This window comes from Pipistrellus kuhlii, unplaced genomic scaffold (genome assembly GCF_014108245.1).
Source record: "Pipistrellus kuhlii isolate mPipKuh1 unplaced genomic scaffold, mPipKuh1.p scaffold_m20_p_11, whole genome shotgun sequence".
Taxonomy (NCBI): domain Eukaryota; kingdom Metazoa; phylum Chordata; class Mammalia; order Chiroptera; family Vespertilionidae; genus Pipistrellus; species Pipistrellus kuhlii.
This window is the reverse complement of record NW_023425416.1, coordinates 38,453,077-38,479,195: the sequence shown is the minus strand read 5'-3', so window position 1 is coordinate 38,479,195 and position 26,119 is coordinate 38,453,077. Positions and strand designations below refer to the sequence as shown.

Sequence of the window (26,119 nt, the reverse complement as noted above, 5' to 3'; positions counted from 1 at the left end):
ACCTTGCTTTTTCCCACCTTCATGTAAGCTGCCTTATGTCTCCTCCTTAATTTCAAATGCATTAAAAAACAACAACAACAACAACACAAAAATACGCCTGCTGCAAAATTCATATTTTCTGGAGCATTTTGAGATCTTGCTCTCTAGCACATGTCAACTTGACTCAAATTCTTTATTTTTTTAAATATATATTTTTATTGTTGATAGTATTATAGATATCTCCCATCCCCCTCCTTGGCTCAAATTCTTATAAAAAATTTTTTACATGTTTGGACATTTCTTATGTCAACAGAATATATTTATATGTTTAGAAACATAGCAAAAGGTCTAGAAAAATGAGTACACAACCAACTCTTAACTAGGTTTTCTTTAACAAAGAGAATGGGTGGCAAGAAAAAGGAAGGACTGTCATTTTTTAATGACATAGTCCAGAATAAAGAAGGTATATAGAATAATATAATGAACACCTTGGTACCTCTTCCGCACCCACCAACCAACTTCTGAATTAAAACATGGGTGAAGGGATTTACACTTGCCACTCTATATACTTTTGCTCTTTACAATATTAACATATAAGCATGTATTAATATTGTCATCTTTTAAAATATATTTTTTATTGATTTCAGAGAGGAAGGGAGAGGAAGAAAGAGATAGAAACATCAATGGTGAGAGAGAATTAGTGATCGGCTGCCTCCTGCACACCTGACACTGGGGATCGAGTTGGCAACCCAGGCATGTTCCCTGACCCGGAATTGAACCACGACCTCCTGGTTCATAGGTTGATGCACAGTCACTGAGCCACACCTGCTGGGCAATATTGTCATATATTTTAGAAATAAAGAAGAAAGCTAGAAAAATAATAAAACAAGATACTGCCTGGGAATGAGAGTGGAAGCTATGAATTATGCCTGGAGTTGGGGAAGAGTCAGAGAGGTTGGGAGATAGATGAGATTGAAGCAGGAATGGAATTAGAGGGAGAGGGAAGGGCGATGAGCAAATGCAAAAACAAAGGGCTGGGAGAGGCCCAGTTCCTATAGGGAATAGAAAATGGTTCCGAAAGTTGGGGGCAGGGAGAAGCGAAAATGTTCCAGGAAATAGAATGGAATCTAGAGTGTCTGCTTGTGGTTTGATTGTGAAAAGCATTCAGCGCGGTAGCAAGGAGTCTGGTCTTTCTGTTATCAGCAAAGAGTATCTAGAAGCGGCATCAAAGATGGTTTGAGACGTGCTCAGATCTGTTTGTTGGGAGCAGCAGCAGATGGCCAGGCCTGGGGTCGGGGTCAGGATCGCTCAGCACACCTTCTGCATCTCCCAGTTTCAAAGACATTAAGAAGGTGTGTAGTTCATTTTATAGTCTTTCAATGTTTTGTTCATTTGTATTGGGCAAATAAACCTAAGCTCTTCTCCTGGTATGTTGAAGCAACGTAGAAAGTATGCAGAATACCCTGAGTGCCACACTTTGCCTCTCCTTACCTCCATGTTCTCGTAAGTTGGACTCCATTAACCCTCACTATTTGAGGATGCCAAGGTACAGAGAAGACCACAGTCTTCCCAGAACCCTCTTAAAGGGACAGGAACTACCTTCAGTAGGTCCCAGTTAAAAGCGTCTATGTTACCTGGGCATGGCCCTGAATTTCCAAAATCCCCGCAATAGCATCTCTGTTCTTTAGAGCTGCCTGGATGTGTTTCATATTTCCTCCTTAATGGCATGCCATTGATTGTGTGAGTTCAGAGGTAAAGGCCTCTGAGCCCTTCAGAACCCCCTGTCTTTTATAGGAGACAGCCTGGCTTTGCCCGCTGTGCTGAAAGGCCACTACTTACGTCTTAGTATCAGAAATGGAGATGCATTGATTTTGGGGGTGCCTTGTTACAGATTGGGTGTCCTGGGAAGCAGATTGTGAGACAGAGTTAGCGTGGAGGCTGACTGGGAAGTGCTCCTGCCATCCATGGGGGGGGGGGGGGGGGGGGGGGAAGGAGAGGAAGGAAGCACATTCAAGCAGAGGGAGAGGCTGAGCTGTCATGCAGGGGCAATGAGGTCTCAGCCCACCCCACCCCACAGGAGTTCTGAACCTGCAAGCATCCTTCGAGTTGTTCTGGACTGGGGCGAGAGGCAGGGCCTTGATACTGGTCACATCCGGCAGACATTGGGTTTGGAAGGTATTGGGTGAGGTAAGTCTCAAAAGGGGCTGAGCGGAGAGAACAGAACTGCCATTCCTGAAGAGTGATCTGAGCCACGCGTCACGATGTCCACCCAGAGACGATGCATGTAGGTGCTTTGTTGTTGTCCAAGGAAGTCCACAGGGGCCTGGGCTTCCAGGACTTCCTCTTTCTATCTCTCTCTCTCTTTTAAAAAAAAATATATTTTATTGATTTTTTACTGAGAGGAAGGGAAAGAGACAGAGAGTCAGAAACATCAATGAGAGAGAAACATCGATCAGCTGCCTCCTTCACACCTCCTCCTGGGGATGTGCCTGCAACCAAGGTACATGCCCCTGACCGTAATTGAACCTGGGACCTTTCAGTCCGGAGACTGACACTCTATCCACTGAGCCAAACCGGTTTCGGCCAGGACTTCCTCTCTTATGCAGCGGCAGTGTGCCTTGCAGAACAAGCCCTCAACAATTTCAAATGAACTGATTTCACAGCTACTTCTTGAGTTTCTAGCTCGTGGCAGACACTGTTTTCTTTTGCTGTTGTCCTTAATGTCATAGAAGGATGTTAGTCATAACTGAAAAATGACCAGAATTATGTACTTTCATATTTGAAATTTGCTTATGCATTCCTTCAGTGAGAGGAATTTTCTCCCCCCTTTTCCTCTTTTCCCATTAACCCCTCCCTCCTGCCCTTCCTTTCAACCTCGCCCCACCCCCACTCCCAACCCTCCACACAGAGAGTCGCTGTTTTCTTTCTTTTCTAGAGGGGGAGAAAATGTTACTTTCCCTCTCTCTTTTTTAATTTAATTATTTATTGTTTAAAGTATTACATATGTCTGTCTTTTCCCCTATTGATCTCTCCCCAGCTGTTTCCACCCCCTGAACATGCCCTCACCCCCTCTATCACAGGCCCTGTTTTCAATGCTACAGCATTTTGGACATGAATAGGCACAATAGCGCTTACATTCTGGAGGTGATGGGATACAGACCACAAATGAAGGAACTGATTAGCTGGTAAGGATTACTAGGGAACAGGGAGGGAGAATGGGAAGTGCTGGTTGGGGTGGGAGTAGGTGTAAGGATTTCCAACAGAAGGAATAACAGTGCAAAGGCCCTGAGGTGGAAGTAGGTCTGGGTATTTAAGGAAGAGCAAGCAGGCCAGTGCAGCTGGAGTGGAAGGGAAGAGGCGAGGACATTGGCAGGAGAGGCCCAGGAGGTGAACAGAAAGGTTAGGAAGGGCCTTGAGGGTCATTGCGAGGCTTCAAGGCTTTCGTTTTCCTCTGAAGGGGATGGAAAGCTGGTGTGGGGTTCAGAGCACGAAGTGACATGATGTGATTGACACTTTAACACCGCCGTTGAGAACAACATGTGGGGAACAAGAGTGGCACTAAGGAGGCCAGTCAAGGAGGAGATTGCAATAGTTCCCACTGAGACATGGTGGTGTCTGGGACCAGGGCGGTGGCGGTGGCGATGGTAAGAAGTGACAGGACACTGTGTGTGTGTTAGAGATGAAACCAGCAGCCTTTGCTGATGAATCCCATCTGAGTAATGAAAAAAAGAAGTTGAAGATGATTATAATGTTTTGGCCTGAGACAGTAAGGAAAATGGTGCATCCGTTACCGGAGATAGGATTGCCGGAGGAGATTTGGGGGTAGGGAAGCAATCAGGAGCTTACTTGCAGACTTCTGAGTTTCCAAAGACCTTAGAAAACATGCTTCCGCCGGTTGGCCCCTTTTCATCAGCTACTCAGATTCTCACCTCGGGGGTTGTTTTCTGAAGTGGGAGCCCTGGCTGCCAAACCAGACCATTTCCCTGGAACACGCTCTCTTCACAAGCTGTGCTTTCCCTTCAGAGGCGAGGCAGTTGGCAACAATCTCTGTGTGATTCACTCCTGTCTCTCCCTCTAGTGTGAAAGTTCCTTGAGTACAGGAAGGCCTGTGTCATTCGCAGCCTGGTCACCAGCTTGAAGATCAGCCCCCGTCATGCTGTAACTATTTGAACAAACAAGTTGAAAGAAGTGTATGTGGGAAAGAAAAGGCGTGTTTCACACGCTCCCACCTTTTTGAAGAACTTGGAAAAATCCCAAGACCCCATTAGCCCTTTCTCTAATGCTTTAGCCACCAATCTGCCCTTTCCTTCCCCACAAATGAGGCTCCTAAACCCAGCTCTGGTGGCAAAGAGCATGGGATTTGGGGATTCAAAATCTATGTGACCTTGAGCAAGCTTATTAACTTTTCTGAGTCTTAGGGAATGACAATACCCATTTCATAGGATTAAATAAAATGGTTTATGAGACATGGTTAGTGTAAAAGGTTAGCAAGGAGTAAGTGCTTTAATAAACATGAGCTATTATTATTGTTATCACTATTACTTTATATATCCTACTTTAAACAGTCCTATTGGCTCATGTTAGTACCAATAGAAATGTCTAAACACGAGAGCAGGCATTGCATCTTCATTTCATTTTCTGCTCCCCATTCCTACCTACTTGACCCACCAAACTATTTACCCTGCTCCTCCTGCTTCCTGAAAGCCACTCCTTCGCATCTTGCCTTTATGTTTACTGGCATCTGACCCAGCTCCTCGGGGCAGTACCGTGTGGTTTCCTAGCCCTTCTGCCTGGGACAGAGCCCAGGCCAGGATCCCGTGCACATGCTACCCTAGGCAGCAAGGATGGGGAGCCGTGAAGGGAGGCAGGGAGGATGCGGAGTGATAGCAGGTGATATCTTATGTGTTGAACACAAGCTGCCAGGCAGGTGTGTGTCTGCCAGACAGGTGTGTTATCTTCTGCCCAGAGGTCTCACGTTGAGGTGGGAGCAAGGGAGGAGGGGACAGCCAGGCTCTGCTTCTTCCGCTTCCGCTGGTGGCAATTCTCCCCACCCTGAAACTACCCTGCACCCCTGGGGTGTTCCCTTTTCCATGGCCCATCCCGCCTCATGCACGGCGCTGGGTGTTGCTGTCAAACCCAGGAGCCAGGGGAGAAGAGTGTCAGCGTCAGGGTCCTCCTGAGTGGGCGGGCCTTCCCTCGCCAAGGGAGGCGCTCATTGGTCCTGGCAGCTGCCTTGTGAGGAGGTGGGTGGTGCCCGCGGGGTGGTGTCGGCAGAGGGGAGAGGGAGGTGGAGAAGCAGTGGATTCCGGAGACCATTTCCCACCATCTGCGAGCTGTGTGAGCTGGGCCACTCACGTCTTTACTCTGTGCCAATGGTCCTTCCTTTACCTTTCATTTTGAAGTAATTTCAAACCTACAGAAAATGTCAGGAGTAGCACAAAACCTGCAGTCACCCACATTTACCAATTACTAACGTTTTACTACATTTCTTTGATCATTCTCTCTCCCAGTCCTTACACACACACACACACACACACACACACACACACACACACACACACTCACACTGTTACTATTTGTCTATAATATTTGACAGTTTATAACACCATGCACCTCTATTCCTGAATAGTTCAGGGTGAATTTTCTATTAGCAAGGATATAACCACAAATAATTATCAAAATCAAGAAAGGTGATATTCATACAATAGTATGACCTGTCCAATCCAGTCCATACTGACATTTTACCAATTGTCCCAGTCAAGTCTTTTTAGCATATTCTTCCTCTCTCTGGCTCATGAGAGCCATAATAGTGCCATCTCATAAGGTTGTTATGAGAATGACATGGATGCCACATGTAAGGCACTTTAATGCCAGTTCCTGAAATTCAGTGTGTTAGCTACTATCATTATTATTTTTTCTTCGGTGAAGTCTTTTCCAGTCCCTTTCCCCTCAATTCAGAATCAATCTCTTCCCATGTTTCCTTTCCACATTCCTTATTGCATTTTTCATTTTTAGCTTTGTTTTATAAAGCTCCTTAAGACACATGCCTGCCCTAGCTGGTTTGGCTCAGTGGATAGAGCATCGGCCCATGGATTGAAGGGTCCTGGGTTTGATTCAGTCAAGGGCATGTATCACATGTGGGAAGCAACCAATCCATGTGTCTCACACATTGATGTTTCTCTCTGTCTCTCCCCTCCACTCTCTCTAAAAATCAATGGAAAAATATTCTATGGTGAGGATTAACAAAAACAAATAAAATAAAACGTATTCTAGATAGTAGTCTCGTGCCTAATTTCTCTCTGCTTCTCCTTGTGGCATCGTGCACAGCATTTTGAACATAATAGGACATAATTGAATTTATTTAGATGAAAGTGGAGGGTTGATGAGGGAAGGTAGAAGGAATTTATCTCATAGTATTGCGATAGTAGACATATTTTTGTTTTTAAAGAGCTTATGATTCATGGAGAGAAAGACAGACAAATACACAGATGAAAACTTAAAAGAGAATGAGAACAGCATAGCTCTCAAAACAGCTCCTGAAAAAGGATTAATAGTGAATAGGAATATACAGACATTCTGGGAGTTTAAAGAAGGAAAAAGATGCTGAATGGGAAGGAAAACTAATTTCCAGAGATTTTCCCACATGGCCTCCCCAGCAGTAGAGAGCACATGGAAAGGCAAAGCACTAAAGGCAAAGCTCTCAAATCTGCTTTCCCAAGGCTTGTGAATCTGGGCTAACAGCTGAACTACATCTGAGCCTCCCTTGCTGAGATGTTATTCTGGCCAAAAGAACCTGAGCCAAAATTATGTGTACCACTTCCAGGCTTGGCTCACAAGCATCTGTGTGTGTGATCCACCACCTTCTAGTGGTTTGGGGATCCCATGGGGGAGAGAGTGACATCCAAGGTAGGACTATGAGTCCCTGAATGACTACATGGAGCAGAATCCCCAGCCCCAGCCCCTCACATTGCTGTGATAAGAACAAGAAAAAACTTTGCTGTGCTACACCATTGAAATGTGAAGGTTGTTAGTGACAGAAGCTACCACTACTGTGCAGTGCACAGTTAAAACTGAAGGCTGGATTCAGAAGACCTGTGTTTATTTCCCACTTCTGCCACCTAGTTACGGGTGAGCGCAGGCAAGTTGCTTCATCTGGGAACTGCTGTGAGGATTACATGGAAAAAGGCTTTGTAAACTGTGAACGTGCTGTAAACGTTGGATATTATTAGTATTAGTCTATTCTTCCTAAGTTGGCCAAAATAACAGAGTCCAAGAATAGTATACAAGGATTAGTCATTCTTTCCAAAATAACAAAAAGAAGAACACGGTCTGGGATCTCGTGATACTGTTATTAACTCAAGTGTTGGAAAAGGAGTTTGGGTGGGTCCATGGGAGGCCATTGATTTACTTCAGAACTGCCGCAGTTACTTCTGCTTTGCTAGTCTGCGGTAAAATTATGATGAGTATGCTGGTTTGATATTTGTAGGTAATTCTAACATTGGGATATTTTAATATTTCAACTTTTGTTGGGGGAAGGGAACAAGAAGGAAAGAGGAGAGAATGATTTCTAGGTGAATTTTACCAACGATTGTCCTCAGAATCCAATGTATTCAAAATATTCTTTTTGGCCACACATTCGTTGGTATTTTGTATTTCTCATAAATGTTTAACAGTTCTTGCTTGATCAAGGAGGTTGAGATAATCCAGAACTCATATCCCAACATATATTGAATTTTAAAGTAAATAATAGGACCAAAAGAGACTTCGAAGATTGAAGTTTATTCATCTTCTAAGTTTCACCATAGTCCTGAGTCCTGGAGCCATCCTGGGTGTGGATAAACTCCCAGGCTTCTTGGTATGAGGTTTAAGAAATGGGAGAGTATCCAGACTCTGAAACACTTCCAAGGCCCCAGTGGGAGCCTGTGAGGAGGACCACTGACCGGAAAAGGCCAGTCACTGGTGATAGTTCCTGTTGAAGTCAGATGAAAGGCAAGAGGCAGAGTTTGGTCATTAAAATCATCTGGGTCCTTTATTTCTGGTCTTAGACCCACCCCTTTTTAATGAGATGATTTCTTAAACTATTCATTGCTCCTTTTCTTTCTCTCTTATACCTCCACTTCCTGTGTGCACCCCCCCTCCTCTCCCTAGCCTTCATAGACTTTTCTTATTTACTTTCACGTTTTAGGAAGAGGGATGATTTAAAAAAATGAAGGCATTTCCTCTTGCTTTTCTGGATCTTTTCTCCCTGTGGATATCCTCTCTACCTCCCTAGTTGGCTCTCCTGTTTCTAAGAACTGTTTTTACTTCTTACTCACTTTGGGGAAGTGAAATGGAAATCAGAAGACCTGGGCTGGTGCTCATTAGCATATAGATAAAATCACTTATCTTCTGCTTGAGGAACTATGGTATCTCATCTGTAAAAGTAAAGGAAGGGTGGACTAGAGTCTCTGGTATCCTTCCTTCTTAGATTCTGTGCGTGATCAGCAGCTAAACAAGGAGGCCTTTAGAATTCTCTTGCTAACATCTAAAGCTTTTCAGCTAAGTAGACATTTCTTTTGTTTCCTGGGTGAGATATCTGGCTGAATTTCAGAAGAAGCAAGTTGAAGTCCTGGAATATGAGTATGTTAGGAATTAGTGGAGATGAGACTGGAAAAATTGCATCAAACTTAGAAAGAACCTTGCATTATATGCTAGATTTGGAACTTTATTATTTCGGTGATGGAGATTTTTGGAAGTATGACCATATCTGTGTTTTAGGAAGTTCATTCCAATGGTTACACAAAGAGTGGTGAGAACAGAAGGCAATACCACCAGATAAAACTGCCGTCAATATTACAAGCAACAAATGAGGAGGATCTGAAGAATGTGGAATGTCATTTGAAAAAATTGGAGGGAACCAATTTAATATATTTGGAGGTTTATTACATGATTGGCTGAGGGAGTTCCAGAGGGAAAGCAGTCCAGGAGGACTCTCTCATTGATTTGAGTGGACAGGTTTGTCATGAACATAGTAGACACCTATCTCCCAGTGCCTTGACTTGGGACTTCCCAGTTTCCAGAACTGTGAGATATTTCTCACAGTTTGTTTGTCATGTAAGCCACGTAATCTATGGTATTTTTGTTTTAGCAGCTTGAATTAACTAAGACAAAGTTTCAAGATATACAGTAATGGGGGTGACAGCTCTAGAAGGAGTCAGTCTGAAGCAAAAGAAAATGAAGCCAGCAGGCAAGGAGAAACACAGAGGAGAGTACTGATAATGTTTGAGACCCTGGCTCTAGTTGGTCCTGGGACCCATTTGGTTCCCTGTTCTTCCTACAATTTGTAGTTTTCCTTTGATTTCCTGAGATATTTTCTTTTTGTTGCCTAAGCTAATTCTAGTTCAGATACTTGCATCTGAGATTCTTGACTAATGTGGCTATCCAGTAATTGAGTTGGGGAGGAGTAGGCAGAGGCCAGTCTGAAAGAGAAGGTAATGAGGTCAGTTTGGGACATTTTAGGTTGAGTAGCTTTGAACATCCACATAAAACTTTCCAGCAGTGATTTCATTATAAAGCTGAAGCTCAGAAAATAGATCACAGTCTCCAAGTCATCAAAAATATATTTTTTAAAAATTAATATATATATATTATTAATTTTATATATTAATTTATAATATATAAAAAATTAAATATATATATATTTAAAAAGACAAATCTAAGTATGAGGCCTAATGGTATATCACTAGATATACCCAAGGTAACATTGATCTTTTTTGGGATTTAATTGTTTAAGGCACTATACCTCTATTCAATGGAACTAGCACTCAACTTACCTGTCTGACACTGATTCACAATGATATTATAAAACATTTTTCTAAGTACTTCGATGCAATTAAGATTGAGTACTTCTATGGAATTCCCCTTTTAGTTCAAGAGAATATCATACACATAAAAGATGGAAATGAGATTACTCTTGGTGATCTTGGTGGACATGGCTCCTAGCACTCTCTTGAAATGAATGTTGCCGTTTTCTAAGTAATTATAAATCAATCATTAAAATTAATTTTTCTGACTAAACCATCTGTCCTTATCTAAGAAGTAATGGATGGGTTGTACTGAATGACTTCTCCACAATTATAGAACTTGTCTTTATTAACCTTGTCAGGTCTATGCATGGATACTTTTGTACCTCCCAGCAAGGAAGGTCCCGGCATTCCATAAACTTAATGGTGCCTACGAATTGTCCTTGTTGAGTGTCCTGTTTGGAGTGGAAGGCTAGTGCTTCAGAAATGTCAGGTTGACCCTCCATCAGAAAATAATTTTTTCTTTCTGTTTAAATATATTTTTATTGATTTCAGAGAAAAAAAGGAGAGAGGGAGAGAAGAGAGAGAGAGAGAGAGAGAGAGAGAGAGAGAGAGAGAGAGAGAGAGAGAAATATCAATGAGAGAGAATCATTGAGTGGCTGTCTCCTGCCCACCCCACACTGGAGATCAAGCCCACAACCTGGGCATTTGCCCTGACCGGTAATCAAAACATGGCCTCCTGGTTCATAGGTCCATGATGAGTCACTGAGCCCTCCAGCTGGGCAGTATTTTTTATTTTTTGGTATTATCAAAATATTTCTTAATTTTTTTTTATTTTTTTTATTTTTGTCCAAAGTTTTACATATTCTCCTCCCCCCCTCCCCAGATTGATCCTCCCCCTAACCATTCCCACCCCGGGCAAGCCCCCACTGCCCCAGTGTTAGTGTCCATTGGTTGTTAATATGCATGCATACAAGTCCTTTGGTTGCTCTCTAACCACATCCCCCCCCCCCCCCCACCTCCCCTGGCATTTGTCTCTGGATCTATTTTTGTTCATCAAATTATGTTGATCATTATATCTCACATATGAGTGAGATCATATGATATTTATCTTTGTCCAACTGGCTTATTTCACTTAGCATAATGCTCTCCAGGTCCATCCATGCTGTTGCAAATGGTAAAAGTTTCTTCTTTTTATAGCAGCATAGTATTCCATTGTGTAGGTGTACCACAGTTTTTTAATCCACTCATCTGCTAATGGGCATTTAGGCTGTTTCCAAATCTTAGCTATAGTAAATTGTGCTGCTATGAACATAGGGGTGCATATATCCTTTCTGATTGGTATTTCTGGTTTTTTAGGATATATTCCTAGAAGTGGGATCACTGGGTCAAATGGGAGTCCCATTTTTAACTCTTTGAGGAAACTCCATACTGTCTTCCATACAGTGGTTGCACCAGTCTGCATTCCCAGCAGCAGTGCATGAGGGTTCCTTTTTCTCCACATCATCACACCAGCACTTATCATTTGTTGATTTGTTGATGATATCCATTCTGACAGGTGTGAGATGGTATCTCATTGTTGTTTTGATTTGCATCTCTTGAATGATTAGTGACTTTGAGCATGTTTTCATAGGTCTCTCTGCCTTCTGTATGTCCTCTTTTGAAAAGTATCTACTTAGGTACTTAGCACATTTTTTGATTGGATTGTTTATCTTCCTTTTGTTAAGTTGTGTGAGTTCTCTGTAAATTTTGGAGATTAAACCCAGTATTTTTTTCTTTCATATCATACCAAAGGCTATGAACAGTACAATTGTTTTTTCAAGGCAGAGAAATCTGGGGCGCAAATATTGCTTCCAGCACTAACATGCTGCATGATCTGGGCAGGGTTATGTATGCTGAGCACAATTTTCCTCATCTGGAAAATAGAAACAGTGACTAATTCCTTAGTACATTTGTAAATCAAATGAGATCAGATATATACTTGATAATATAATTATCAGATATATAATTAAATCTCTATATTATACTAAATTAGTTCATGGCCCATAGTCAACTTTCAGTAAAGACTAACTGTGACTGTGCTTTAGTTGATGACTAGTTATTTGCATCTTTTTGTTTATCACTAACCCACATTTATCACTGGTCTTGCCTCCTTTGCATATCATTGGCTTCTCTTTCTGGTTTCCTTTTTGAATTTTTAATATTATTTTTATCATGACTGGGCATAGTTTATCCTCATGAAAAAGCTAAAATGGATTCCTCTACTAACAAGAGCTGTCTGTATGGATAGCTTATATAATTTGTGACCTTATTAGGTCATTTCTGTCCAGGGTCCTGGCAGTGTCCATTTCCAGGCTGGTTCTCCAGTAACTCCAGGTTGATCAAAATTGCACAATGGCCCTGGCTGGATGTCTCAGTTGATTGGAACATTGTCCCATATGTCAAAAGGTTGTGAGTTTGATTCCCAGTCAGGGCACATAACTAGGTTGCGAGTTTGATCACTGGTTGGGGCACGGACAGGAGGCAAACAATGTTTCCTTTTCACATCTATGTTTCTTTTTTCTCTCTCTCTTTTCCTTCTCTCTAAAAAATCAGTAAAATCATATCTTCATGTGAGGATTAAATATATAGCTGTAATATTCTATGGGTAAATTATATGCACTTTACTAAACATATTAACATAAATAGTTACATACAAGTGGATTACCATCCCCTGATGGGACTCCCATTTCTTTCTAGTTGACCTGGCATGACAGTAACCGCTGAGGCAAAAGTGGCTTTCAAAGCTAAGGCAGCAGGGCTTTGTTATGTAATATGCAACATCAAAGCAAAGGTAGAGAAAAGGCTCAAAGATTGTGCACCCATTCAAAGAATCAAACGGTTTTGGAGTGACATCTTAAATAGCTCTTCCATCTATCTACTTCTCTCTCTCTCTTTTGTTTTTAAATCAATCTTTATTGTTCATATTATTACAAAGGTTCCTCATTTCTTGCCCCCTCCACCAGGTTCCCACCCCACCCTCTGCCCTTTCCCCACCCCCCATTGTCCTCATCCATAGGTGCACAGTTTATGTTCAATCTCTTCCCGCATCCACCACTCCCCTTTTCCCCTAGAATTGTCAGTCCACTCCTCTCCCGTATCTCTGATTCTATTATAATCAACAGTTAATATTGTTCATCAGTTTTTTTTAATTTCCTTTTTTTTGTTGTTGTTGTTGTTGTTTTAATTAATAAACTTTTATATTTTTAGGAATAAATTTTAAAATCTAATAATTTTAAACCTTATTTTTTCTGCCCTGGGAACTGCGAAGCAAACTTGTTTGCATGTAAACTTGCTCTTAGGCTATCAAAAGGCATAGCCATTCAAATGTAAATGAACACATTGTTTAAAGATAGCTGCTGGCTGGAATTGGATTACCTGTTTGGGTGGGAAGGGTTTGTCCTCCCCTTTCTCCATTAAAATTAAGGTGTTAGCTTTAAAATCTCTTTTTGGCAAGAGACCTTAAACTTTCAGAACTTTAAATTTTTCAGGTAGTAAATCAATTACTTAGCATTTTCTCAAATCAATAATACCTCCACATGACCAAGGACACACTTCACACAAAAGACACTTCCAAATAGATCAACCAACCTCATCCAGACCCCACACAAGGCACTCACAGATCAACACCCCAGTGCTATAATATCTCAACACATCCAGATCTAAGCCTTCATCACTTGATTTAGCAGACCATCAAGTTCCCCCAAAAGTTTTCAGCCATGTCTGAGAAGCAGCCCTGGGGCATGGGTAGGCAAGGAGCGAGCTGTTCTGGGCCCGGCTGCTTTGGGCCTGGCCTCTGTTGCTCTGGTCCACTCCACAACCAGCTGCTCCAGGTCTGGCCGCTGCTGCTCCGGGCCTGGCTGCACCCCACCTGGCTGTTCCCTGCCCAGCTGCTCCGGGCCCAGCTGCTCCTGGCCTGGCCACTCCCGGCCTGGCTGCTCCGGGCCTGGCTGCTGCTGTTCTGAGACTGCTGCTCCCGACCTGGCTGCTCTGGGCACGGCTGCTCCGGGTATGGCTGCTCTGGGCCTGGCCACCCTGGGCTTGGCCGCCTCCACCCCAGGCCTGGCTGCCATTACCCCAGGCCTGGCTGCTCTGGGCCTGGCTGCTGCTGCTCTGGTTCTGGCTGCTGCTGCTCTGGGGCCTGGATGCTGCTTCTCCGGGCCTGACTGCCACTGCCTTGGGCCTGGCCACTCTGGGCCTGGCCGCCGCCACTCCAACATTGTGTCCTTTTTTTTTTTTTTTTTTTTTAAACGCATTTATATTGCAATGTTGGCTGCTGAGTTGCGTTCTGTCTTAATCTTTGATTTTTCAAGATCTTCTTTGTATTCTTTCTTAAGTAATTTTACTATCTTTTGCTATAACTTGATTTCTTCACATTAAAAACTTCTTCGTTTTCTTCTTCCTCGTTCTGGGAGCTCAGCAGGCTGGCCTTTGGCGCCCCTTTGTTCTCCGTGGCCTTCTGCGTGGCTTCAGCCTGTTGCCAGGGTCAGCTCCGCCCAGGAAGCAGCCCCCGGCCTCGGCTCCATGGCCTAAGATCAGCAGTCGAGGGGCCCGCAGCACCTCCCCTGCAGGGGCTGTGTTGCCTGACTCCTTGCTGGTGCCCAGCTTGCTGGTGTCTGGCAGCAACTCCCGCTCCTCATCTTGTTCTTCCCAGACTGGAGCTTTTGTCTCCTTCCCGCTAGGGCAGTCTAGCATCAGAGTCAACAAACTGTCCTCTGCGCGCAATGTGCGCGACTCCGGGGGCTCTGCCTTTCTCCGCTCCCCTGGGATTCCGCCTCACAGCCCCGGAGCCTGGGTCCCCAGGGTCTGGCCTAGAACTGGGGTTCAGAGCAGTCGGAACTGGGGCTCAGCACAGCTGGAGCTTTTGTTTCCTTCCCGCTAGGGCAGTCTAGCATCGGTATCTACTTCTCTTCATACCCGTTCCCAAGTCCACAATAACACTGTCCTCCCTTGCAGCCCATTCTCTCTTCCACTATCAGAGGGAGCTTTTTAACTTTCAATTATGACTAGGTCGCGTTGCTGAGGGACCATTCAATGAGGCTTAAATGTGGCCCCTAGTGATGTAGACACAACATACTACTCCAATAACATGCCTTCCCATTGATGGCCTTTTGATCTATGGTTCAACCATGTTAACTTTTGGAGTTTTAATTTCTCAAGTGCTTTATGATATTTCTGGTCCTCCAAGCTTTATCCTTATGGTAAATACTTTCTGATAAGAACCTTCCTATATTCCTCCAACCTTTTGCCTTTGTCCTAATCTAAATATTGCTCTGGAAGCCTTTTTCTGACCCAGGGCTGGGTTAATTGCCTCACTAATGAATAAACTGTGAATCATGGCATTAATCAAATTATAAAGTGATTACCTTTTTACTTTTCTAGATTAGAATATTTTGCTCACCACTGTGTAGGCAATACTATGCACAGTACTTGGCACAAAATAAGGCCCTAAATAAATCAATATTGTTTTTTCCCGCCAGGGCAATCCAGCATCAGAGTCAACATTCCATCCTCTGCGCGCAATGTGCACGACTCAGGGGCTCTGCTTTTCGTCGCTCCCGTGGGATTCCGCCTCACAGCCCCGTCTCCCCCTGCCCAAGCCTGGGTCCCCAGGGTCTGGCCCATAACTGGGGCTCAGCGCTGCCGGTTCTGGGGTTCAGCCCAAGCCAGGGTTTTTATTTCCTTCCTGCTAGGGAATGCCAGGCAGGCACCCAGCCTTCTCCTCTCCGGCTGCGTCCTCTCTGTGTGTGCGCAGCATGTCTCCGTACCTTAGGCTTTTTCGGCTCCTCTGATTTTTCTTCTGGTTTTCTCTTTCCTTCTTGTTGTTGAATATTCAGTCAGTCGGCTACCTGCAGCTCTGGGCAATGTCCACTCTACATTTTAGTTGTATTCCATTGAAATTGTTGTGTGCTGCTGTGGTTAGGTGTCTACCTGAGCAGCCATCTTGGATCCTCAATAAATCAATATTGAATCAGCAAATGAATGGATGAATCATGGCATTAGAAGGTAAAAAAAACAATCAGAACTAAGATACCAATTCCAACTATTGATGAAATATTTGGGATACACTTATACTAAAAAATTACTTGCTGTTTATATAAAATTCAACTTTAATTGGGCTTCCAACATTTTATCTGGAACCCTTACTTGTTAATTAAATCTCTATTTCTGCATTTCTAAGAGATAAATATACTAATTTTAAAAATCCCAAGTCTTTGATTATTTAACTGCCTTAGCAGTAATACATGAATGATTATGTTACTAATGATGAATAAATTGCTTTTCTTTCTCTTTCTTTAAGCAATGGGGATTGTATAGATTTCCTGGTTGAATTTCAGCACTCAATGCTCTGACTTAATAATGTGACCCAACATACTCCAGTGTTTTTAATACTGTGGTTAAGTTCAGAGGAACAGTTGTGATCCTTAAAATGATTTTCCTACTTCTTTTACACATTCCACTTATAGTCTAATTTGCTGACTCCTTTTTGAGTCTCTCTCTTTTAAGAGTTACTTTCATTATTGCATAATCTGTGGTGACTGATGTTGAGTAATTAATGAATAATCTGATTTCCTCTTTTAATAAGTTCACTCTATCTTTCTAGTTCAGTTTCACCAATAATCCATCAGAGATCCTCCTTAAGATAGAATTTATTTTCTCAGGGTACTCATAAGGAAACAAATACTGATAATGTGGAATGTACAAGTATTCATAACAACAAGCAATACCATAATGAGACATTGGTAACAATGAGAGGAAAACTCTTTAATAATACACAGTTGGTTTCACAATTTAATGTATTTGTTGAACGGCTGCTAAAAAATGCAAAAATTGCTAGACTGCTAGGAATTTTTAACTTAAATTACCACACAAGGAAAATTAAATCCAAAATTGTTGCTTCATTAAGAATAATTATTTCCATGACCAGTGTGGCTCAGAGAGTTGGAGCATCATTTGTCCTGTACACCATAAGATATGTGCCCTGACTGGTTTGATTCCCGATCAGGTACATACCCCGCTTGGGCTTCGATCTTTGGCCTGGGCGTGTGCAGGAGGCAACCAATTGATGTTTCATTGTCACATTGATGTTTTTGTCTCTCTCCCTCTCCCTTTAAAATCAGTCAAGGCATGTGCTCAGGTGAGGATTAAAAACAAACAAACAAAAAGAATATTAATAAGTATTTTCTTCCATTTAAGGTCTTAGTCTGGAAGCAGTTGCCTTCCAGAAAGAAGTTATATTTAAGGAGAGGATATTAATTTGTCATGGTAAAAAGCAATTGATGCTACATAAAAGGGACAGAATCAGTGAAATCAGATTATTCATTAATTACTCAACATCAGTCACCACTGATTATGCAATAATGAAAGTAAGTCTTAAAAGAGACTCGAAAAGGAGTAAGCAAATTAGACTATAAGTGGAATGTATAAAAGAAGAATGACAATCATTTTAAGAATCACAACTGTTCCTCTGAACTTAACCAACCACAGTATTCAAAACACTGGAGTAGGTATAGGAATAGATGTAAGTGAATTCCCTTTTGCCTGGAAGAACCTAGTAAGACTGTGTTCCTGGTTTTGGTAGATGTGGTGGCATGGGCCTTGGACCTTCAAGGATAGCTAAGGGTCCAAGATGCATGAGAGGACACCACCATGCAGAAGGGTCCCTGTAGACAAAGCCCTCGTTTAAATTTCAGAGGAGCAACGTTCAATTGCTTGAAAATGACATCCTTTAAAGAAGACCTTGAACAATGTTCACACAATCGGCCACCTGTCTGAGAATTTCCAAGATCATGCCATAAGATGCTAATAGGACCCCTCGGTATATTTTAAGACACCAACTGAATTGTGAGCATGACTAGAGATATGCTGAGAAAATAGCCAATTCTAATTACATTTAGTATATTTATATAGGTATTTAAGATAATGTTTCCATATGATTAACCTGTGGCTGGATGTTGGAGACTATCTCTCTTTTTTTAAATACCTTTATTTATTCCTTTATTATTTTTGCTGTTGCTGTCACTTTAGCTGCCAACCTATTTTTTTCCTATTTTTGTTCAGAGACTGTCTCTTGAAAGCTCTTTCCCTAAGTGTAAGTACAACTCCGTTGGCACATATGACTATTCTGTACAGAGCTGGATGACTTTCCCCACGTGGGAGGCCTCAGGAGGAAGTTTCCGTGGGTGTGCTACAGCACATGAGGGAACTACTCCAGGAGAGGCCGTGGGGATTTTTGTCTCCTGCACCTTGGTTCTGATTCATGCGTTGGCTCACGTTGTTCTCGGTGTGTGCGCCAAAAGGTGTGGAAGGCAATTACAACATTAAACCCTAAGCCTTCTTCTCGACCTTTTCTATGTATCACTAGCTGCTCTCCAGGCAAGCTCTCCTCTCTCATTTTGTTCTCAAGTTCACTGCTGTCAGATGGCATGGGAATGGCATGGGAGGCCAACCAAGAAAACAGGAACTACGGATCCGCTAGCCTGACCTGCATTTCCAAAACCCAGAAAGTTCCACAGAGTTTTTGTAAATCCTTTGGCAGCAAAATCTAACCTCACCTGGACTCATTTGAAAACTAAGTCTTACCTGGAATGACAGATTTTATTTACAGTCTTTGACCAACTAGTATAAATATTCCCGTGTTTTACTGCACAAGAATACTTCAGGGCTGTCCCAGAGTCTGCTGGCAGTAAATACTAACACGGTAGCACTTTTATAAAAAATCCAAGGTAACATCTGGTCCCAGGGTTTCGGATAAGGCCTTGCAGTCCCACAGTTCAAAACACACCACGGATGGTGCTCAGGGAGGAGGGTTGGACTAACGTACAGTCATTGGTTCAGTTATTACTTCTGATGTTTCACCCTTCTGTCTATGAAATTAGTATTTTTCTAGAACAACAGGTTTCAATATGTGATCGTGGGTCACTAGAATTTGTAAGCTGTCTTATGGGGTCTGTACTTTTATTGTTATATATAAAAATGTATTTGTACTTTATGATGACAGCAAGACATTACTAGGTAGCACATTAAACCAAAGCAATTCCTCCTCCTCCTCCTTCTTCTTCTTCTTCTTCTTCTTCTTCTTCTTCTTCTTCTTCTTCTTCTTCTTCTTCTTCTTCTTCTCTCTCTCTCTCTCTCTCTCTCTCTCTCTCTCTCTCTCTCTCTCTCTCTCCCTCCCTCCCTCCCTCTCTCCCTCCCTCCCTCCCTCCCTTCTTCATTCTTCTTCACTCCCTCCCTTCCTCCCTCTGTCCCTCATATGTAGAGGAAAATAAAATCAGGGCCAGCTTCATGATATGTGACCAGTGTAGTCACACAAAGCTCTAGCACTCAGAAAGTGGATTAGTTAGGATTCTCTAGCGGAACAGAACCAATAGGATGGATGTGTATGAGTGGAGACAGAGAGCTGTATTATAAGAAACTGGTTTGTGCGACTATGTTAGGGAGACTGGCAAATCCCAAGTTGTGCAGGGTGAGCTGGAAAGCTGCAGACCCAGAGGAGCTGATGGTTTAGTTCCAGTCTGAGTCGGAGCGCCTGAGAACCAGGAAAACCAACAGTGTAAGTTCCCGTCTGAAAGCTGCCAGGCTTGAGATCCAGAAAGAGCTGATGTTTCAGTTGGAATCTGAAAGCAGGAATAACTCCCTCTTACTCAGGGGAGGGTCAGCCTTTCTGTTTTATTCAACGGACTGGATGGTGTCCATCCATGATTCAAGTGTTAATTTCATCCAAAAATACCCTCATAGAAATTCACAATATAATGTTTAACCAAATACCTGGGCATCCCATGGCCCATTCAAGTTGACACATAAAATGAACCATTACATGAGGGGACCATATGTTTGGCATTTAATACTCTGTGGTCACCATCTGAAATTTTTAAAATAATCTTATCTTTGAATTTGTATTTTTTTAAATATATTTTATTGATTTTTTTAACAGAGAGGAAGGGAGAGGGATAGAGAGTTAGAAACATCTATGAGAAACATCTATCAGCTTCCTCCTGCACACCTCCTACTGGGGATATGCCTGCAACCAAGGTACATGCTCTTGACCAGAATCAAACCTGGGACCTTTCAGTCCGCATGCTGACGCTTTATCCACTGAGCCAAACTGGTTTCGGCTGAGTTTGTATTTTCTAATTGAAGACCAATGGGACACTGGAGCTTGGAACCTCAACTCACCCACAGTCCACTTCCCATCACTTCTGGCATCCCAGGACCAGTTCTTATGTGCCTGATCCCACTTCCGCCCAGTGACCACGGCTGCCTCTGCTCTAGGATGGGGCCTGGGCACATGTATGGGAAGGATCAGAGGGGAGCACTACTAGCCAAGTTGCAGGGCAGGGACCCAGATACCTGGAAGGTTCCTACTGGCACTGTGAGTATCCCTATGACTGAGATAAGGTGATACTAAATGGCAAAAACAAACAAACAGCAATGACAAAAAAAACCTACATAACAGATCAAGAGAGAGGCCCTGGAAGAAAGGAACAAAGCTTGTTTTCCTGATTTTTTTTTTTTTAAACACAGGGCCTCCACTTTAATTTTGCATAGGGCAAATTATGTAGCTGGTGGCATCGGAGAGTAAGAACACTTAATGAAATCGTTAGCTTCTTTTTTTTCCTGTACACAAACACACACACACACACACACACACACACACACACAGAGCTGGTTTTCATAGTTGTCTTCCTATTTTTTGGTGGTGTGGATGCAAAAGAAGAAAAAGTTCAAGAATAAGTCAATTCAACAGGTAGTTTCAATTTGGATCATAATGGACGTTTCCCTCTTCTTCACTTTCCAGGGCCAGACTGCATATTGTCCTGCTGATGCTTAACAATGAATGGCTCTTGTAACATTCATTTTATTTGCTTCCAGTCCCGCCAACCTCGTCCAGGAATAGCCCTTTCATTCGTCTTCTCCTTCATCTTCTTCTGTCACCATGGCCCTACCACTATCACAATAAGAAGAGTTATTGTGACTATATTATGCCAGTTCTCAATATATTATTTAATATATTCAAGTTCTCAATATATTATTTAATATATTCCACGTAGCCACCCAGTAAGGTATGTGGCGTTGCCCCCCTCTGCTGATGAGGAAATAATAGCTGAGGGTTTGCATATGGTTCATTGCTAGGAAGTGATAAGCCTGGAAGTTACAAGTGGGAGTGCTCTTTCCACTGCACCAGTGTATACCGCCTCCACAGCCTTTTCATTCAAATGGCTCATCTTGCAGTCTTCAAAAACAAGCCCAAACTTTTTTAATCTAGCCTTTAGGCCACCATAACACAACTGCATCTACTTTTTAATCTTATCTTTAGTTACTCTTGCATTAGTCAGGACTCTGTTCTGTTGCAAGTGACAACAACACAATGATGCTGAGATACCAGAGCAATTGTTTCCTGTTACTGGAAAGTCCAAGAGGAGAGGGAGCTGAGTCTTAGTTGGCTCCAAGGATTTCAACTCTGCTCAAGACCTCCTCTCCTTCCCTCATGGTGCTTCGTACTTCCAAACTGGCTTAATTCTTAGGCAGTCTTCTTCTCTGTAACAGCAATGATGCCACGGCTGAGCTAAAGTTACACTGTCTTCATAACTAGCAATCATAGAAAAGAGAAAATAATCCCTTTTCCTTTTGTACTCCTCAAAGGTGTCTGCTTAGCTCTGCTTGGGCCATGAACCTACTCCAGGGCATATAATAACCTTATTAGACATCCTATTGGTCAAAACTTAGTCACATGATCTTACCGAGCTGCAAGAGAGGCTGGAAAATGTGATTTCTTGGTTAGGCTGCCATTTGCTGAGCTAAAATGAAAAGGATGCTATTAGGAAAAGAAGGAAAGAATGCATATTTGTATAATCAGCAGTATGTAAATTAGAGATTAAGTAAAGGTGAAATGAAGAGAGATACAGCTGCTTCATCTGTTGATTTGTTGCTGAAGCAGAAGTATTACCAAAGGCTTTCCAAATTGTTAAATTGAAAACTAGTTCTCTTTGACCTGTTAGCCTGCTTTTTGTCCCAAGTACCTTAGTATCTATCCTCTCTTTTTTCAATTTTATTGTCATCTTCTGTCTGTAAATTTAGCACTCTTGAAGAGCTAACACACCTAACAGGATTAGAACATAGACAAAGGTTAGTTTATTCATTTAGTACAGTTTTCTTGAGGGCCTAGTATATGCAAAGCACTGTTTGTTAATTAACAAAAGCCTGTGTAAGCTCTTGTTCTTGTAGTGGGTAAATAAAAAACACTATTTCCCAAGGAAACAAAGCTAATTATATCTCAGATAAAACTTTAAGCTACTTGAATGGGAGACATGTCCTCTCATGGTCCCATAAGGATGGCACACCATACATGTGTGCTGACCAGACATTTGTTGAAAGATTCTTAACATTGTAAATAAATATCTCTTTATAGTCCCTTGGATCAAATTTTCTTTGATAAAAATATATTGGCAACTTTGATTCAGATTTTTTCACAACCAACTCAATCAATGGATTTAGTAGAACTATTTTTTGGTGTGTTAGAAACCTAAAGTATCTTAGGCCAAAAAGGGATGCTGGTGATGACAATAATTTTTTAAATAGATTTTATGATATATATATATATATATGTAAGACAATAAACTGAGGCATTAATGTAAACTATATTCTGCAAACAATGAAGCCTTTTGTTTTTTGTTTTAAGACATCATATATATATATATATATATATATATATATATATTCCACACCCAAGGATATTTTTCCATTGATTTTTAGGGAAAGACAGAGAGAAATATTGGTGTGAGAGAGACATATCAATGGGTTGCCTCCTGCATGTGCCCCAACTAGGGCCCGGCCAGAGAGAAGCCTGCAACTGAGGTACGTGTCCTTGACCAGAATTGAACCCAGGACCCTTGGATCCACAGTCCGACACTCTATCCTCTGAGCCAAACCAGTCAGGGCGGTTCTGTGATATCTTATACTTTAAGACAGCTGAGTGATCTTAGGGACAACTGGTACCAAAAACTCAAATGCAGCTAGCACTTCTGTACTTCTCTGACTTATCTCTTTAGGTGTCAGTTTTTTATTTTTGTTTTATTTTATGTATTTATTTATTTTTACCACTGAAGATTGGCTTCCTCTATATGGTAAGGACCACCATACCTTTAAATTTCAGACCACATGCTATCATACAAGAGAATATGGAATTCTTGGCCGTACTTCAATGTGAAAAATTCCAAGGTAGTACTCTTATTTGGCCTGGTTTGAGTCAGGTGTCTAACCTTATATTGAAGCTCTAACGCAGTGCTTGGCAAACTCCTTAGTCAACAGAGCCACAGTTTACCAACCACTGCTCTAAGGCTAAAGAAGGAGGATAACAGAAAAGACATTACTTCTTGGGTATTCTCAACTGAGCAGTCAGCTCTGTTTTTACACGGAAGCAAACTGATGGATAGTTATCAGTTCTGAGAACATCTCATCAATGCCCTTTCCAGGAAGTGTACCCAAGACTGAGCAGGTTAAGAAGAGGATTATTCTGAAAAAGTTTCATAACTCCGTCTGCCAGAGTCAAGTCTCAGGTCTTCACGTTTTCAAGGGCATTTTTAAAGCTGTGTCATAAACAACAAGTTTGTTAAGCATAAAGTCACAATCAGGGGTGCATGTTAATTGTTTTGTTTTGCTTTGGAATAGGCCTCAGGCATCTTTTGAACCTATGTGTCTACAGCAAATGAGCAGTTCCGGAAGTTCTATAATATCTTCAGATAATTCCCTGTGAGACAATAAACTGAGGCATTAATGTAAACTATATTCTGCAAACAATGAAGCCTTTTGTTTTAAGACATCAAGTCCCAGGAAAAATAGCCCTGTTGATAATCTTTGTTTTCCCTTTGGTGGTGATGCACATTATAATTTTTTCTGCCCCAGATGAGAATGTTGTGAATTAAATAATACTTCTTCCTTCCGTTGTGACTCAACCTAGAGGGACAGCAGGGTTAGTTTTCATTATTATCGCGTTTCTGCCAAGATTTATGGAGGCTGACTAAGATTTGGAGTGGTAGGGCAGGGGCTCTGTTGTTCTGAGCTTTGTGAAGTCCCTAATGCAGGGACAACGTGTGGGCAGCCAGATACCTTCTAATTATATATGCCAGAGAATAGGCATAGTATCCAGCCTCCGACTGCTTACAAGAGGTCCAGCTTTGACTTCTATAATACATTCAAATCAGCTGAAAAGTTGAAGCTCTATTCATTTGTAATCACTCTGCTTTCTGAAAGGGAAACTGGAATGCCTGCAGCTAACTAGTTTCCCTGGGTCAGTTCCAGGTGAGCTATCCATAAGATCAAAACTTATTTGTTTTGTGATCACCTTTAAAAAAAATAAGTATTTTTATTGATTTCAGAGAGAAAGGGAGAAGGAAGAGGAAGTGAGATCTAGAAATATCAATGACGAGAGAGAATCACTGATTGGCTGGCTCCTGCACGCCCCCCCCCGCCCCCTTCCACCCCTCCTGCACTGGGGATTGAGCCCTGAACCCAGGCATGTGCCCTGAGTGGGAATTGAACCGTGACCTTTTAGTTCATAGGTTGATGTTCAACCACTGAGCCATGCCGGCTGGACATCACCTTTTTTTCTCTTTTGTCAACCATCTTAAGTGGCTTGATGTTGTGGCCAATGCCACTGAAAGAAAAACTAGCTGTGGGAGTGCCCCAAACTGTCAGCATGAGACAGGCCTGTAAGCCAAGACAAGTAGAATAGGGAAACTGAGACCGCTGAACAAACTGACAGAGCAATTCACAGCAGCTACAGCCGTCCGCCTCCCTAGCGAGGACATCTAGGCCTCATTTGTATTTCAACTCCAGACTCAGAAAAGCAACAAAACCAGGTAGGCGACACCAGGACCAGCTGCAATGCCTAGCGACCCTCTGGCCTGACACTGACCCATCAGTGGAGACCAGGACCCTGGAGGAGCACACCTAGAAAACTGGTGACTATTTAGTTGAAACCTCCCCTGAGCTCTCTCCTAAGATTCCCACCCGCAAGAGAGAAATCAAAGCCTAAAGACAAAGGACCCAGTGCTGGCTCTCCTACCCAGGAGCACACCCAGCTCTCCACCCTCTTCCTCCTCCCAGGCATGCAACTCCTGAACTCTAAGGGACCCCCTCTTCCTCAAGAGGCTTACAACCAGGGCAGCAGTGGGCAGCAGCAGTTCGTCCCAGACAAACCCTCTGAACTTGTCTCCAAGGCCCTCTTTGCTCTGACTTCTTAGTCAGCCAGCCCAGACCAGCCTCGGCTCATTTCTCCAGACTTTCCCCGTTTCCCTGGCCCCAGTGAAATTTTTCCTGCACAAAGTCAAGAACCCACACACTTCCGGCTGGCCCTAGGCAGACCTGTTCAACACCAGGTCCCCATTCCAGTAACACGGTCACTTTTTCAAGCTGGTGATTTTTAGCACCTGGACTCAGCACGGCAGGGGGACCTCACAGAATATCCCCTGTTGGGAGGTCCTTTGTAGGTACAGCACTGTTGGGGAGGACATCAGGAAGATGTCCTTTCAAGGCCATGATGGCCTTTCCGATTCCAGAATTGTTCAATGCTATTGCCTGCCCCACTTCCCCGCCCCGCCCACAAGCCCTGGCCAAGGGGGAAAGAGCCAGCCGGCAGCACGCATAGGGTGTGGTCAGCTTCAGCAGCCCCATCCCTCGGCTAGCTGACAAACAGGCAGTTGTCTATTTTTACTTTGACTACACTCTGCTTCCGTTTACCTCAATCACATCCTTTGTAGACTTACTTCTCTTCCTCTCCCCTCCTTCCCCTTTCCCGCTGTTATTTATAAGTGCTGTATTCTTGTTTACAGAGGAAAGACCCATCTTGAAAATTAGCCGGGCGGATACAACTGCCAGCCGGCCAGCTTTCAGGTTCTTTAAGCATCACAGACTTTTCTCATCCTCCCTTTTCCGTGGTTACCCCTCGGTTGAGAAGACCAACAGCAGGAAGAGTGGTGACTCAAAGCCAGAATCCAAAAAACAAACACTCACTAGTGAGTCACGTGCTGGAACCTGGAGACTCTGAGTCCTCCCATTCCCGGGAGGGAGGCCACGCTGGCTGGCCCTCCCTGCGCTGGGTCTCTGCGGAGGTGGCGGGAGTCAGGGATGTGTCACCTAACCAGATGTGGAGTTTACTGGGTCAGGAGATGGAGGGCGGCCTGGACTCGAATTTCTTCTCTTTTTTCCCCCCCAGTGCCTGTGGGAGACAATCTGATGCAGCCTGTGTGAGTCAGGCCTGCGTGTTGCTGTTTCTGGGGCTAGGGCGTTGCAGTCACCACTCTCCATCTCCCAGGCTGGTT

The 26,119-nt window shown here is 42.9% G+C and overlaps 1 long non-coding RNA gene across 1 annotated transcript; it reads right to left on the bottom strand.

Annotated features, from left to right (window-relative positions):
• Nucleotides 1-11,479: 11,479 nt before the first annotated feature.
• Nucleotides 11,480-25,840, bottom strand: LOC123652062. The gene is made up of 3 exons (XR_006741144.1): nt 25,539-25,840; nt 21,542-21,598; nt 11,480-11,676 (listed from the first exon to the last, which is right to left on the bottom strand). It is a non-coding gene; the product is annotated as an uncharacterized LOC123652062 (long non-coding RNA).
• Between the last annotated feature and the right edge of the window lie 279 nt (nt 25,841-26,119).